This window comes from Mercenaria mercenaria, chromosome 4 (genome assembly GCF_021730395.1).
Source record: "Mercenaria mercenaria strain notata chromosome 4, MADL_Memer_1, whole genome shotgun sequence".
Taxonomy (NCBI): domain Eukaryota; kingdom Metazoa; phylum Mollusca; class Bivalvia; order Venerida; family Veneridae; genus Mercenaria; species Mercenaria mercenaria.
Window position 1 is genome coordinate 35,537,986 of NC_069364.1, and position 13,163 is coordinate 35,551,148.

Sequence of the window (13,163 nt, forward strand, 5' to 3'; positions counted from 1 at the left end):
TACAGCTCCAGTAGCTAGACTAAGTTCGCCGCACAGTTTGAAAAATAGTTACCAGCAATAGAATGGAAACACCATCTGTATTACACGCAGACACTGTAAGAGTCCTTAAATTCAACTTCACTGTAGTGACCAAGTCTGCCGTTAGGCGTGATCGAACTAGTTTTCCGACTTGTTACCTTCCGGAAGGGTTGCCTTACACTCATCCGCTAGTACGCATAAGGCTGGCATCTAAAATACAAACGGTTCATCTTTTCTTGGCGCTGATTTAACTTGACGAGCCGAGCTGATCTAATCTACTTTTAACATTCACACTGGGTCGCAAGAGGAGCAATCTAGTAGGCCGATGTGGATTTCAGATCTCTACCAATATTCTTGCAGTCTTGCTTCGGTGACGTAAGTTCCCTGCCGTGTCAATGGTGGCCTAGTTCTCGCCCCTCCTCACATCAGCTCTGATCTGAATAGTGCGAGCAAGTCTCTTGCCTAAATCGATAGTGTTTGGGTCCTGCTTTCCAATGAAACAAAGCCGCCTAAGAATCCTGAAGTCCCGTAAGAAATGGCCATGGGGTAGCGGTTTCCCGCGTCTCGTTGTTTGCTGGTGGGTAACCTTTATGACAACCCTCTTATCCTCGGCCACAATTTCAGAGCCAATGATCTTTGTTTCCTGTGGTAATTGCCGTTTTCTAATTCACCAGAGAGGAGGAGATGTGGAGCGCTTTCCGTGAAAGCGCGAGCGTTCGCCCAGAGATGATTTCATTCATCTTTGGCATAATTGACATTCGTCCCTCCCCAGTGCGTGAAAGCGGATTCCGCAGGCATCACTCGTAACGGTTGTCTTAAGCGGTTCAAACGTCACTTAGTGGTCCCCGCTGGGCACGCATCAACCATAGCTTCAAAGGTGAAGAATCCTCCCAGGAAGATCTCCTTCATAGAGAAGGTGGCCTAGGTAAGAAACCTCGGTTTTAATCACGGCCTCTCATCTGGTGTGGTGGCTGCCCTTGAGTATGCGTTTTTCATTCGAAGCTGTGTCCCTTGCAGTGACTAAAGTTGCTTATCTGTTTGGCTTTTTCCATAAAAAGGTCATTGTTCGTGGGGGGGGGGGGTAACTGCACACAATTGTCACGCTGAGAGTACTATCTGGTCATGTTGCGTAGTCCTCGCACTTAAGGTCAGTTTCAACGCTGCCGATGGAAGAGGGTGGTCTCATAAGTTCTACGTCCGCGAATCAATTGTTCAGGACGGTCAGCTCTTCATTGGGGCACAGAATCTTTTGCTGGGTGCTTTTTTAGGTCCCATGGTGTTCACTTGAAGGGGACACCAAAAATATTTTGAATAGCAAATATATGGTCCAAAATTCTTATAAACACGTGTATAAGTCCATTTCCGTCGCTGCCACCAAGTGTTGAAAAACGGAAGTTCGGGGTGGGGGGTTGAGACTCCAGTGAGAAAATACACTTCAAAATCCATTTCCAATGTGAGTTTAAGTAAAATGAGAATTTTGTCTAAGATGGTAATAAAGTCGTCATAATTATAATCACCTCATTCCTCTGTCGAATCACTTAAATACGTATTTCGGTAAAATAGTTCATTTCTTGTTTCTATGATCTGTTCATTTTCAAAGTCCGAGCCAAAAGTAAAGTTGACCTCTCCCAAGTCTGACCGTAGCTGATTACAAAAGCAGGTACCCTCCCATATTTGGAGTGTATCATAGTGGATGAAAGACAAAATTACCCCTAAGATTTTGAGAAACCGTTGACGTGTCCACCCAAAGATGGAGCCACCTCTAACTCTAACAAACCAGACTTGTTTACGATGGTACATGATGACAACATACCAATAAAAGGATACAAATTGAAACACACTCCAGGCCCAAGCATTTTATGAGGGTAACTGTGGAATGTCATCTCAGTAGCAGAGGCCAAAGTTTCACTATCATAGTATCAATTAAATATATCAACTTTAAATTAGACTAGCTGCTAAATTTACAACAGTACATACCCTACAATTGATTAAGCGTTTTGTAATCAAACTAAGGTCAACTTTGCTCGCGTTGTGAAAGTAATCAATTTTTAAAGAATTAAAAATTTAAACCACATTTCATCGCATTTTCCTATTTTCTTACAGTTTCTTAAGGGGGGGGTACCGGCACATCATGAGAAAACCAACATAAGTGTGTGGCAACAGCATTGATCCAGACCAGCCGCGTGTCCGCGCTTCTGGTTAGGGATCTATTCTCGATATCGACATATCAAATCACGTCTAAAACGCGAGACGAGATTTGCGGGAATTGATAGTCAGGGGTTTTTCCCCATATGTACATGTGTCCAGTGTAAACACACGACAGTTTAACGTGCAAACTTACAAATTACATATTATATTGTGTGGAATTATGAACTGAGACATTTTGTTGCCTATTAGTGATGTGACTAATAGTATTTCAAATGCATGCCTTGACCTCAGTATGGGGAAAAAAGACTTTTGCTGTGCCCAGGGCTGCAGTCATGAGAGATCAAAGGGAGCTACATGTAACTTTTACAAAATTCCGGACAACCCAAAATTGCGATCTGCCTGGTTGAACAAGATATCCAGAGTGACCAAAGTGGAAAAAAATGGAAAAACTGTTACCCAGTCATGGAAACCCGGCAAATCAACAAAGCTATGTGGTTGTCATTTTGAAACACATCCACCCACCAAGTCTAGAAAAAAGGGGCAGCACGAAAAACCCAAATCTTCCCAAATCTTACCCAAATCTACCCAAATCTTACCCAAATCTACCCAAATTTTGATAGGAATGATCAAATCTTCGTAGATTATGAATATTTATAATATATGAGCCGTGCCATGGGAAAACCAACATAGTGGCTTTGCGACCAGCATGGATCCAGACCAGCCTGCGCATCCGCGCAGTCTGGTCAGGATCCATGCTGTTCGCTAACAGTTTCTTCAATAGTAATAGGCTTTGAAAGCGAACAGCATGGAGCCTGACCAGACTGCGCGGATGCGCAGGCTGGTCTGGATCCATGTTGGTCGCAAACCCATTATGTTGGTTTTCTCATGGCACGGCTCATATTTCAACATAAATATATCATTTTGATGTATTATAACGATAATTAACTAGAAAAATCGGCGTTGAATTGAAATTGCTCAATATTTGTAAACATCACGGTCAAGTATTCTTTCATAGGTGCTGTACGTAAGAATAATCAACTGTGATATTTACAAATTTCCCCATTTGGAGATCTATTTTCTTAATTTCATTTACTTCAGAACTATGGAAAAAAAATGAAAAGAAAATCTTTATCATTATTGATGATTTATAATAACGCTTTACAGTTAGCACTGTTTGGGATGATAAGCGCGACGAGAGATAACATTCATTTTCGGGATTTTAATTTTCTGTAATTCGTGTCGTGAAACGTGAGATTCTGGGCTATTTTTCATATCAACAAACGATATATCGATGAATTTTGTGCGGTGACATCGAATAATGGCGGCATCCATATCGTTTTCGGTGGCAGCGCCTACGAATTTAATTGGGAGAGATGTTTTTGAATGAATAACAATATTATTCTCAGGATCAGAAATGGACAGGAAATAATAGTTCCCGCTTTTGGTTTATTTTTGGACCCAAAAAGAGGCTGGAGTAGCCCTTCCGCAGACACAATATCCGTCATGGAATGCACGTGATTCTTTCCCGCCACAATGCTAATAACGTGTCCACAGCGTAATTGTTTTCACAAGGTGCACAACCAATCTCATTTCAAATTTATCGTAAGTATCCTCAGATGTAAAACAAGGGAATTGCTGTCTTGATCATGCTTTAAATTTCATTGAGAGCGTTGATGGTCACCGAAAGAATTATGTCAATCAAGGTGTCATCGTGCCACCGATTTTTCTGTATTTCGCACTTGAGTAGATGTCTATAAAACTGATTTTTTCATTTTCCCGCCATGCACATGGCGTTTATAATGGAGGCAGCATGCCTCCAGATTTGGCTAAAAAAATAATTTTCTTTCAAATTGAAGTTTTGGTCATATCATGAACATTAGAATATGAATCTTTGTTTCTAAAATATTTTAAAAAATCCAAATCAAGAAAAAAGACGACCGCGTCGGGAATCAAACTCGGGACTGCCGCGGCAATAAAGACATTTTTCCATCGTCGTAACCAATAGTGCTATAGCTGAAGTAGTGAATAATGACTTCAAAATATAAATATTTATAATCGAAACAGTTTACCTTGAGTAAAAGCGTGACAAACGCTTTTCGATTTTCAACAGCAAATTCTCGAGCTGTCCTTCCGAAAGTTTAAATTGAGTGGAATTTATGAATATGACTTTCGAACTCCATTCTACTTGAGGTCTACGCATATGATACTTGCCCGAGTTTGAGTCAAGTGTGAGTTTGAGTAACGGCTATAAATCTTGGCCAAAGTTTGCTGACATTCTGTTTCGAGGGCTTAGAGCGAAACTAGTTTGTTTGCTTCTATTTCTATTACACTTAGATAGTTTCGCTCTGATCCCCTTTAATTCATAATATTTGGTCAGAATAATTGCCTCTGCTAATCCAAGAAGGAATTTTGAAATAACTTTGCATAAATGTTCCCATAATTTGATGACATGTCATGCGCAAGACCCAGACGCCTAGCTCAAGTCAAGGCCAACTGGCAAAGGTTAACAGGGTCTATTTTGTATCCAGTCCATTAAAATCTGCCATTCCTCAAGGGATTTTCAAATTACTTGGGATAAATGTTCCCCATAATGAGACGACATGTTGTGCTCAAGACCCAGACCCTAGCTCCAAGGTCAAGGTCACAATAGAGGTTAAAGGTTTAACAGGAACTGTTTCATGTCTGGTCTCTAACTCTGCTTTTCATCAAGGGATTTTCAAATTAAATTGGCACAAATGTTAACAGGGCCTGAGGGCAACTTTTGGGGGCAGGTACCCATACCCTCAGGAGGGGAATTTTTTGTCGTTTTAAGACAAAAAGGGGAATTTTTTAGCATATACTTTTCACACTTATTTAAAACTGTTTTCAAACATTTCTATCAAATTACACTTTAATACTGTTTTCAATCATTTCTAACAATGTATCTTTTGTGACAAAAACAACAAATGATTATGCAAGTTGTTCTACTATATTCATTTTTTTTCTTTCATGAATCAAACATGTTGTTAACTTAATGATTAACTCGGTGTCACATCCCTTTTAGCCTTAAAATGGCCAATGGCCTTTCAAAGCTGTGTGCTAGTTATAGATGTTGCCCCTTCTTGGACAATTCTCTTTATATATCAAGTTTTTTCCTGGCTCAGAATCAGATCTGGGGACAACTTTAGACTGAGGATTTTTGAGACTGTAGTGAGCTTTATGGGGGGTGGGACCAGGGTTTTTTTTAAAATTTTTTTTTGCTTGCAACTTTTTTGTTTGAATAAGATGCTTTTTTTTTTTCAATTATCTGCTGTTTTAGCTCACCTGAGCAATGCTCAGGGGAGTTTTCTGATCACTCGATTTTCCAGCGTCTGTCTGTCTGTCGTCTGTCCGTCAACATTTTTGCTTGTGTATGCGATAGAGGCTGGTTTTTCAAAAGATCTTCATTTAAATTTGGTCAGAATGATACCTTCATGAAATCTAGGCCGAGTTCCGAAAATGGGTCATCTGGGGTCAAAAACTAGGTCACTAGGTCAAATCAAAGAAAAAAAACCCTTTTGTATGCGATAGAGGCTGTATTTTCAATTAATCTTCATGAATTTTGGTCAGAATGATTTTCCTTGATAAAAACTAGACCAAGTTCGAAAATGGGTCATCTGGGATCAAAAACTAGGTCACAAGGGAAATCAAAGAAAAACCTTGTGTATGCGATAGAGGTGTATTTTTCAATTATCTTCATGAATTTTTGTCAGAATGATTTCCTTGATGAAATCTAGGCGAGTCGAAAATGGGGCATCTGGGATTAAAAACTAGGTCACTAGGTCAAATTGAGGGAAAAAACCCTTTTGTATGGATAGAGGCTGTAGTTTTCAATTTTAAACTTATGGGAAATTTTTGGGCAGAAATGATTGCCTTGATGAAATCTAGGTCAATTCGAATATGGGTCATCTGGGGGTCAAAACTAGGTCATTAGGTCAAATCGAAGAAAAACCTTGTGTATGCGTAGAGGCTATATTTTTCAATTGAAACTTCATGAAATTCAGTCAGAATGTTGCCTTGATAAAATCTTGGTCAAGTTTGAAAATGGGTCATCTTGATTCAAAAATTAGGTCACTAGGTCAAATCAAAGAAAAACCTTGTGTATGCGATAGAGGGTTTTTTTTCAGTTGATCTTTATGAAATTTTTGGGCAGAATATTGCCTTGATAAAATCTAGGTTGAGTTTGGTTATTGGTCATCTGTGATAAAAACTAGGTTTAAATTGGGCAAATCAAAGAAAAAACCTTGTGTATGCATAGAGGCCTGTATTTTTCAATTGATCTTCATGAAATTTGGTCAGAATGATTGCCTTGATAAAATCTAGGTCAAGTTTGAATATGGGTCATCTGAGGTCAAAAACTAGGTCACTAGGTTAAATCAAAGGAAAACCTTGTGTATGTGATAGAGGCTGTATTTTTCAATTGATCTTCATGAAATTTGGTCAGAATGATTTCCTTGATAAAATCTAGGTCAAGTTCGAATATGGGTCATCTGGGGTCAAAAACTAGGTCACTAGGTCAAATAAAAAAAAAAAATACTTGTGTTTGCTCCAATTTTAATGATACTTGGTCAGAATATTTTTTTCCATGCAATCACTAGGTCTTTGTTTACACTGTTATGGTGTATTATGGTGTGTTTCTCAGGTGAGCGACCTAGGGCCATCTTGGCCCTCTTGTTTATGTTATTTTTCGCTGGTAATGTGTTTGATTGTGTGACATCTTCTTCGGCTTTGAGTTATTTGCCATCCCTAACTATACTTGCCAAAACGACATGCCATAAAAGCAACCAACAAGTCAGTTAGTCCGATTGTGTATTCAACACTGCCACTTGCTACTCATTCTTTGATCTTTAGGTGTAGAACGCATGACATATTTTATCGGTACTATGATTATTTAGATCCGCCTTATCAACTGATGACATGTGTCGTAGTTGTTACTAGAATTTAAACAAAATGCATGCGAGGTATTTGAGTTTCAGCTGGTTATCTAATTTACATATGTTTTTACGAGCGATATCAAGGAAACAATTTCAAAATTTCAGTCTTATTTTGTAGCAAAAACTTAATAACATGGATCTATAACTAAATCACGCCTAAAAATAACCGTCTCAGTTGAATGGGACATTCGCGGTTACTGCCAAGAATGTTGAAATCATTGTCGTAGATTTATTTTAGGAAATGACAATGAAAAACTGCCATTAACAAGCATATACCATTGAAAAAAACAACAAAACTTTTATCAGAAACATAGGATAGAAATTGTTACTTTATAAAAAGTACGCTAGCTTTGATTTTTTTTTTTCGTTTATCACATTTTTTTGTTTTTAGCTCACCTGAGCAATGAGTTTTTCTGATCGCTCGATGTCCGGCGTCTGTCGTCCGTCAACATTTAGCTTGTGTATGCGATAGAGGCTGTATTTTTCAACTGATCTTCATGAATTTTGGTCAGAATGATTACCTTGATGAAATCTAGGCAGAGTTCGAAAATGGATCATCTGGGGTCAAAAACTAGGTCACTAGGTCAAATCAAAGAAAAACCTTGTGTATGGGATAGATGCTGTATTTTTAGCTCACCTGAGTTTTTCTGATCACTCGATGTCCGGCGTCTGTGTGTCGTCTGTCCGTCAACATTTAGCTTGTGTATGCGATAGAGGCTGTATTTTTCATCTGATCTGCATGAAATTTGGTCAGAATGATAACCTTGATGAAATCTAGGCCGAGTTCAAGAATGGATCATCTGGGGTCAAAAACTAGGTCACTAGGTCAAATCAAAGAAAAACCTTGCAAAGAAAAACCTTGTGTATGCGATAGAGGCTGTATTTTTCAATTAATCTTCATGAATTTTGGTCAGAATGATAACCTTGATGAAATCTAGGCTGATTTCGAAACAATGGGGCATCTGGGGTTAAAAACTAGGTCACTAGGTCAAATTAAAGAAAAACCTTGTGTATGCGATAGAGGCTGTATTTTTCAATTAATCTTCATGAATTTTGGTCAGAATGATTGCCTTGATGAAATCTAGGTCAGCTTCAAATATGGGTCATATGGGGTCAAAAAGTAGGTCATTAGGTCAAATCAAAGAAAAACCTTGTGTATGCGATAGAGGCTGTATTTTTCAATTGATCTTTATGAAATTTGGTCAGAATTATTGCCTTGATAAAATCTAGGTTGAGTTTGGTTATTGGTCATCTGTGGTCAAAAACTAGGTCACTAGGTCAAGTCAAAGAAAAAACCTTGTGTATGCAATAGAGGCTGTATTTTTCAATTGATCTTTTTGAAATTTGGTCAGAATGATTGCCTTGATAAAATCTAGGTCAAATTTGAATATGGGTCATCTGGGGTCAAAAACTAGGTCACTAGGTAAAATCAAAGGAAAACCTTGTGTATGTGATAGAGACTGTATTTTTCAATTATCTTCATGAAATTTGGTCAGAATGATTGCCTTCATGAAATCTAGGTCAAGTTCAAATATGGGTCATCTGGGATCAAAAACTAGGTCTCTAGGTCAAATAAAAAAAAAATACTTGTGTTTGCTCCAATTTTAATGATACTTGGTCAGAATATTTTTTTCCATGCAATCACTAGGTCTATGTTTACACTGTTATGGTGTATTATGGTGTGTTTCTCAGGTGAGCGACCTAGGGCCATCTTGGCCCTCTTGTTTAATTGATCTTCATGAAATTTTGTCAGAATGATTACCTTGATGAAGTCTAGCCCAAGTTCGAAAATTGGTCACCTGGGGTCAAAAACTAGGTCACTAGGTCAAATCAAGGAAAAACCTTGTGAATGCGATAGAGGCTGTATTTTTCATTTTTTCTTCATGAATTTTGGTCAGAATGATAACCTTGATGAAATCTAGGCCGAGTCGAAAATGGGTTATCTGGGGTCAAAAACTAGGTCACTAGGTCAAATCAAGGAAAAACATTTTGTATGCGATAGATGCTGTATTTTTTAATTGATCTTCATGAAATTTTGTCAGAATGATTACCTTGATGAAATCGAGCCCAAATTCGAAAATGGGTCACCTGGGGTCAAAAACTAGGTCACTAGGTCAAATCAAGGAAAAACCTTGTGTATGCGATAGAGGCTGTATTTTTCATTTTATCTTCATGAATTTTGGTCAGAATGATAACCTTGATGAAATCTAGGCCGAGTTCGAAAATGGGTCATCTGGGGTCAAAAACTAGGTCACTAGGTCAAATCAAGGAAAAACCTTGTGTATGTGAAAGAGAGTGTATTTTTGAATTGATCTTCATGAAATTTTGTCAGAATGATTACCTTGATGAAATCTAGCCCAAGTTCGAAAATGGGTCACCTGGGTCAAAAACTAGGTCACTAGGTCAAATGAAGGAAAAACCTTGTGTATGCGATAGAGGCTGTATTTTTCATTTTATCTTCATGAATTTTGGTCAGAATGATTACCTTGATAAAATCTAGGCCGAGTTTGAAAATGGGTTATCTGGGATTAAATAGTAGGTCACTAGGTCAAATCAAAGAAAAACCTTGTGTATGCAATAGAGGCTGTATTTTTCAACTGATCTTCATGAATTTTGGTCAGAATGATTGCCTTGATAAAATCTAGGTGAAGTTTCAATATGGGTCATCAGGGATCAAAAACTAGGTCACTAGGTCAAATCAATTAAAAACCTTGTGTATGCAATAGGGGCTGCATTTTACACTGGATCTTCATTAAATTTTATCAGAATGTTTGTCTATATGAAATCTAGGTGGAGTTTGAATATGGGTCATCTGGGTAAAAAACTAGGTCACCCGGTCAAATTAAAGAAAAAACCTTGTGTATGCAATAGGGGCTGCATTTTACACTGGATTCTCATAAAATTTAGTCAGAATGATGGCCTTGACGAAATCTAGGTCAAGTTAGAATATGGGTCATCTGTGGTCAGAAACTAGGTCATTAGGTCAAATTGAAGAAAATGCTTGTTTACACTTAAGAGACCACATTTTTGATCCAGTCTTAATGAAAATTGGTCAGAATATTTGTTTCCATGAAATCACTATGTCAAACATGTTTACACTGTTATGGTGTGTTTATCAGGTGAGCGACCTAGGGCCATCTTGGCCCTCTTGTTCAATTAATTTTCATGAATTTTGGTCAGAATGATCACCTTGATAAAATCTAGGTTGAGTTAGAAAATGGGTCATCTAGAGTCAAAAACTAGGTCACTAGGTCAAATCAAAGAAAAACCTTGTGTATGCGATAGAGGCTGTATTTTTCAATTAATCTTCATGAATTTTGGTCAGAATGATTATCTTGATAAAATCTAGGCCGAGTTCGAATATGGGTCATCTGGGGTCATAAACTAGGTCACTAGGTCAAATCAAAGAAAAACCTTGTGTATGCGATAGAGGCTGTATTTTTCAATTAATCTTCATGAATTTTAGTCAGAATGATTGCCTTGATGAAATCTAGGTCAAGTTTAAATATGGGTCATCTGGGATCAAAAAGTAGGTCACTACGTCAAATACGTATATGCGATAGAGGCTGTAGTTTTAGCTCCACTATTTTGAGAATAGGGGGGCTATTCTACTCGCCCCGGCGTCAGCGTCTGTCGGTGTCGGCGTTACCCTTCCTGGTTAAAGTTTTTCGGCAACCTTTGTTTTTCTGTCATACCTTTGTTACTATTGCTTATATCCTACCATAACTTCACATAAAGATTGTTCAGTATACAAACAATATATGTATAGCGGGTGAGCCCATTACACCCAAGGTCAAGGTCACCAAGCTGTTATACTTACGTTATTAGCTCGACTATTCGAAGAAGGCAGCCTTTGTTTTTCTGTCATATCTTTGTTAATATTGCTTATATCTTACTGTTACTTCACATAAACATTGTCCAGTATACAAACAAAGTATATATAGGGGCTGAGCCCATTTTACCCGAGGTCAAGGTCACAAAGGTGTTATACTTGGAATTATTTTCATGTTAAATTTTTTCGAAAGTTTCGTTTATAGACATGTCTTTAGTACTTTAAAAGATAATTACTTGAAATTAAAACTATTTCTTTATAATCATCATCTGCATATGTGGTTACAAACCCCATAACTGTAATTATATTTTTGACAGAATATGTTTTGTACTTAAACTTTTTTTGCAATCTTTGCTTTCTGGATATTACTTTAATGCAGTATAAGCTAAAGACTTGAAACTTAAAATGTATCTTTATCATCATCATCTACATTTGTGGTAACAATCCCCATAACTCTGATTTGTATTTTTGACCAAATTATGCCCCAGTTATACTTAAGTTTTTTAACAAACTTCGTTTTCTGGACATAACTTTGGTACTATATAAGATAATGACTTGAAACTCAAAATATATCTTTACCATCATCATATGCATGTGTTGTAACAATCCCAATAACTCTACTTTGTGTTCTTGACAGAATTATGCCCCATGGTGTATCTTCCTTTTAAAGTAGAGGTCTCTTATTGAGAGATATATTCATTTTACTGTCAAAGCCCCCAAATAGTGGAGTGCGCTGTCTTACGAACAGTTCTTGTTCAATTGATCTTCCTGAAATTAAAGGCCTAGATTCACTACTATATAAGTGTCCCCCCCCCCCCAAATCCAATATACAACTCCCATCTTATCTGCTGCTTATCAGCGATTATGTAATAGCAACTGATTAGAGGGCAATTAGCACAGCAGGGACCCCAACTAGACCATGAAAATGTGTGCAGTGGAGTTGAAAGAAATTAGTTTTTCTTCAGTAAATGTGGAATGATAATAATAATAATTATTATTTTAATATTATGTAGATGATAATAACTATTACTTTAATGTTATGATAATGATAATAATAATAATAGAAATAATCATAATCATAATTATTATTATTTTATTATAATTATTATTATTATATTACCATTATTATTATTATATCATAATTATTAATATTATTATTATATTACATATAGGAAGATAATAGATACAGTGATAATGAAACTAATGATAATAAAACACAAGTATAGTAAAACTTCCTGAGTTCTTTGTGCTGAAAAACAATATTTTTTATTATGTCTCCCCTAGGAGACATATTGTTTTTGCCCTGTCCGTCCTTCTGTCCGTCCGTCCGTACATCACACTTCATTTCCGAGCAATAACTGGAGAACCATTTGACCTAGAACCTTCAGACTTCATAGGGTTGTAGGGCTGCTGGAGTAGACGACCCCTATTGTTTTTGGGGTCACTCCGACAAAGGTCAAGGTCACAGGGGCCTGAACATTGAAAACCATTTCCGATCAATAACTAGAGAACCACTTGACCCAGAATGTTGAAACTTCATAGGATGATTGGTCATGAAGAGTAGATGACCCCTATTGATTTTGGGGTCACTCCGTCAAAGGTCAAGGTCACAGGGGCCTGAAAATTGAAAACCATTTCCGATCAATAACTAGAGAACCACTTGACCCAGAATGTTGAAACTTCATAGGATGATTGGTCATGAAGAGTAGATGACCCCTATCGATTTTGGGGTCACTCCGTCAAAGGTCAAGGTCACAGGGGCCTGAACATTGAAAACCATTTCCGGTCATTAACTTGAAAACCACTTGACCCAGAATGTTGAAACTTCATAGGATGATTGGTCATGCAGAGTAGATGACCCCTAACGATTTTGGGGTCACTCTGTGAAAGGTCAAGGTCACAGGGGCCTGAACATTGAAAACCATTTCCGGTCAGTAACTTGAGAACCACTTCACCCAGAATGATGAAACTTCATAGGATGATTGGTCATGCAGAGTAGATGACCCCTAACGATTTTAGGGTCACTCTGTTAAAGGTCAAGGCCACAGGGGCCTGAACATGGAAAACCATTTCCAATCAATAACTTGAGAACCTCTCGACCCAGAAAGTTGAAACTTCATAGGATGATTGTTCATGCAGAGTAAATGACCCCTATTGTTTTTGGGGTCACTCCGTTAAAGGTCAAGGTCACAGGGGCCTGAACATTGATAACC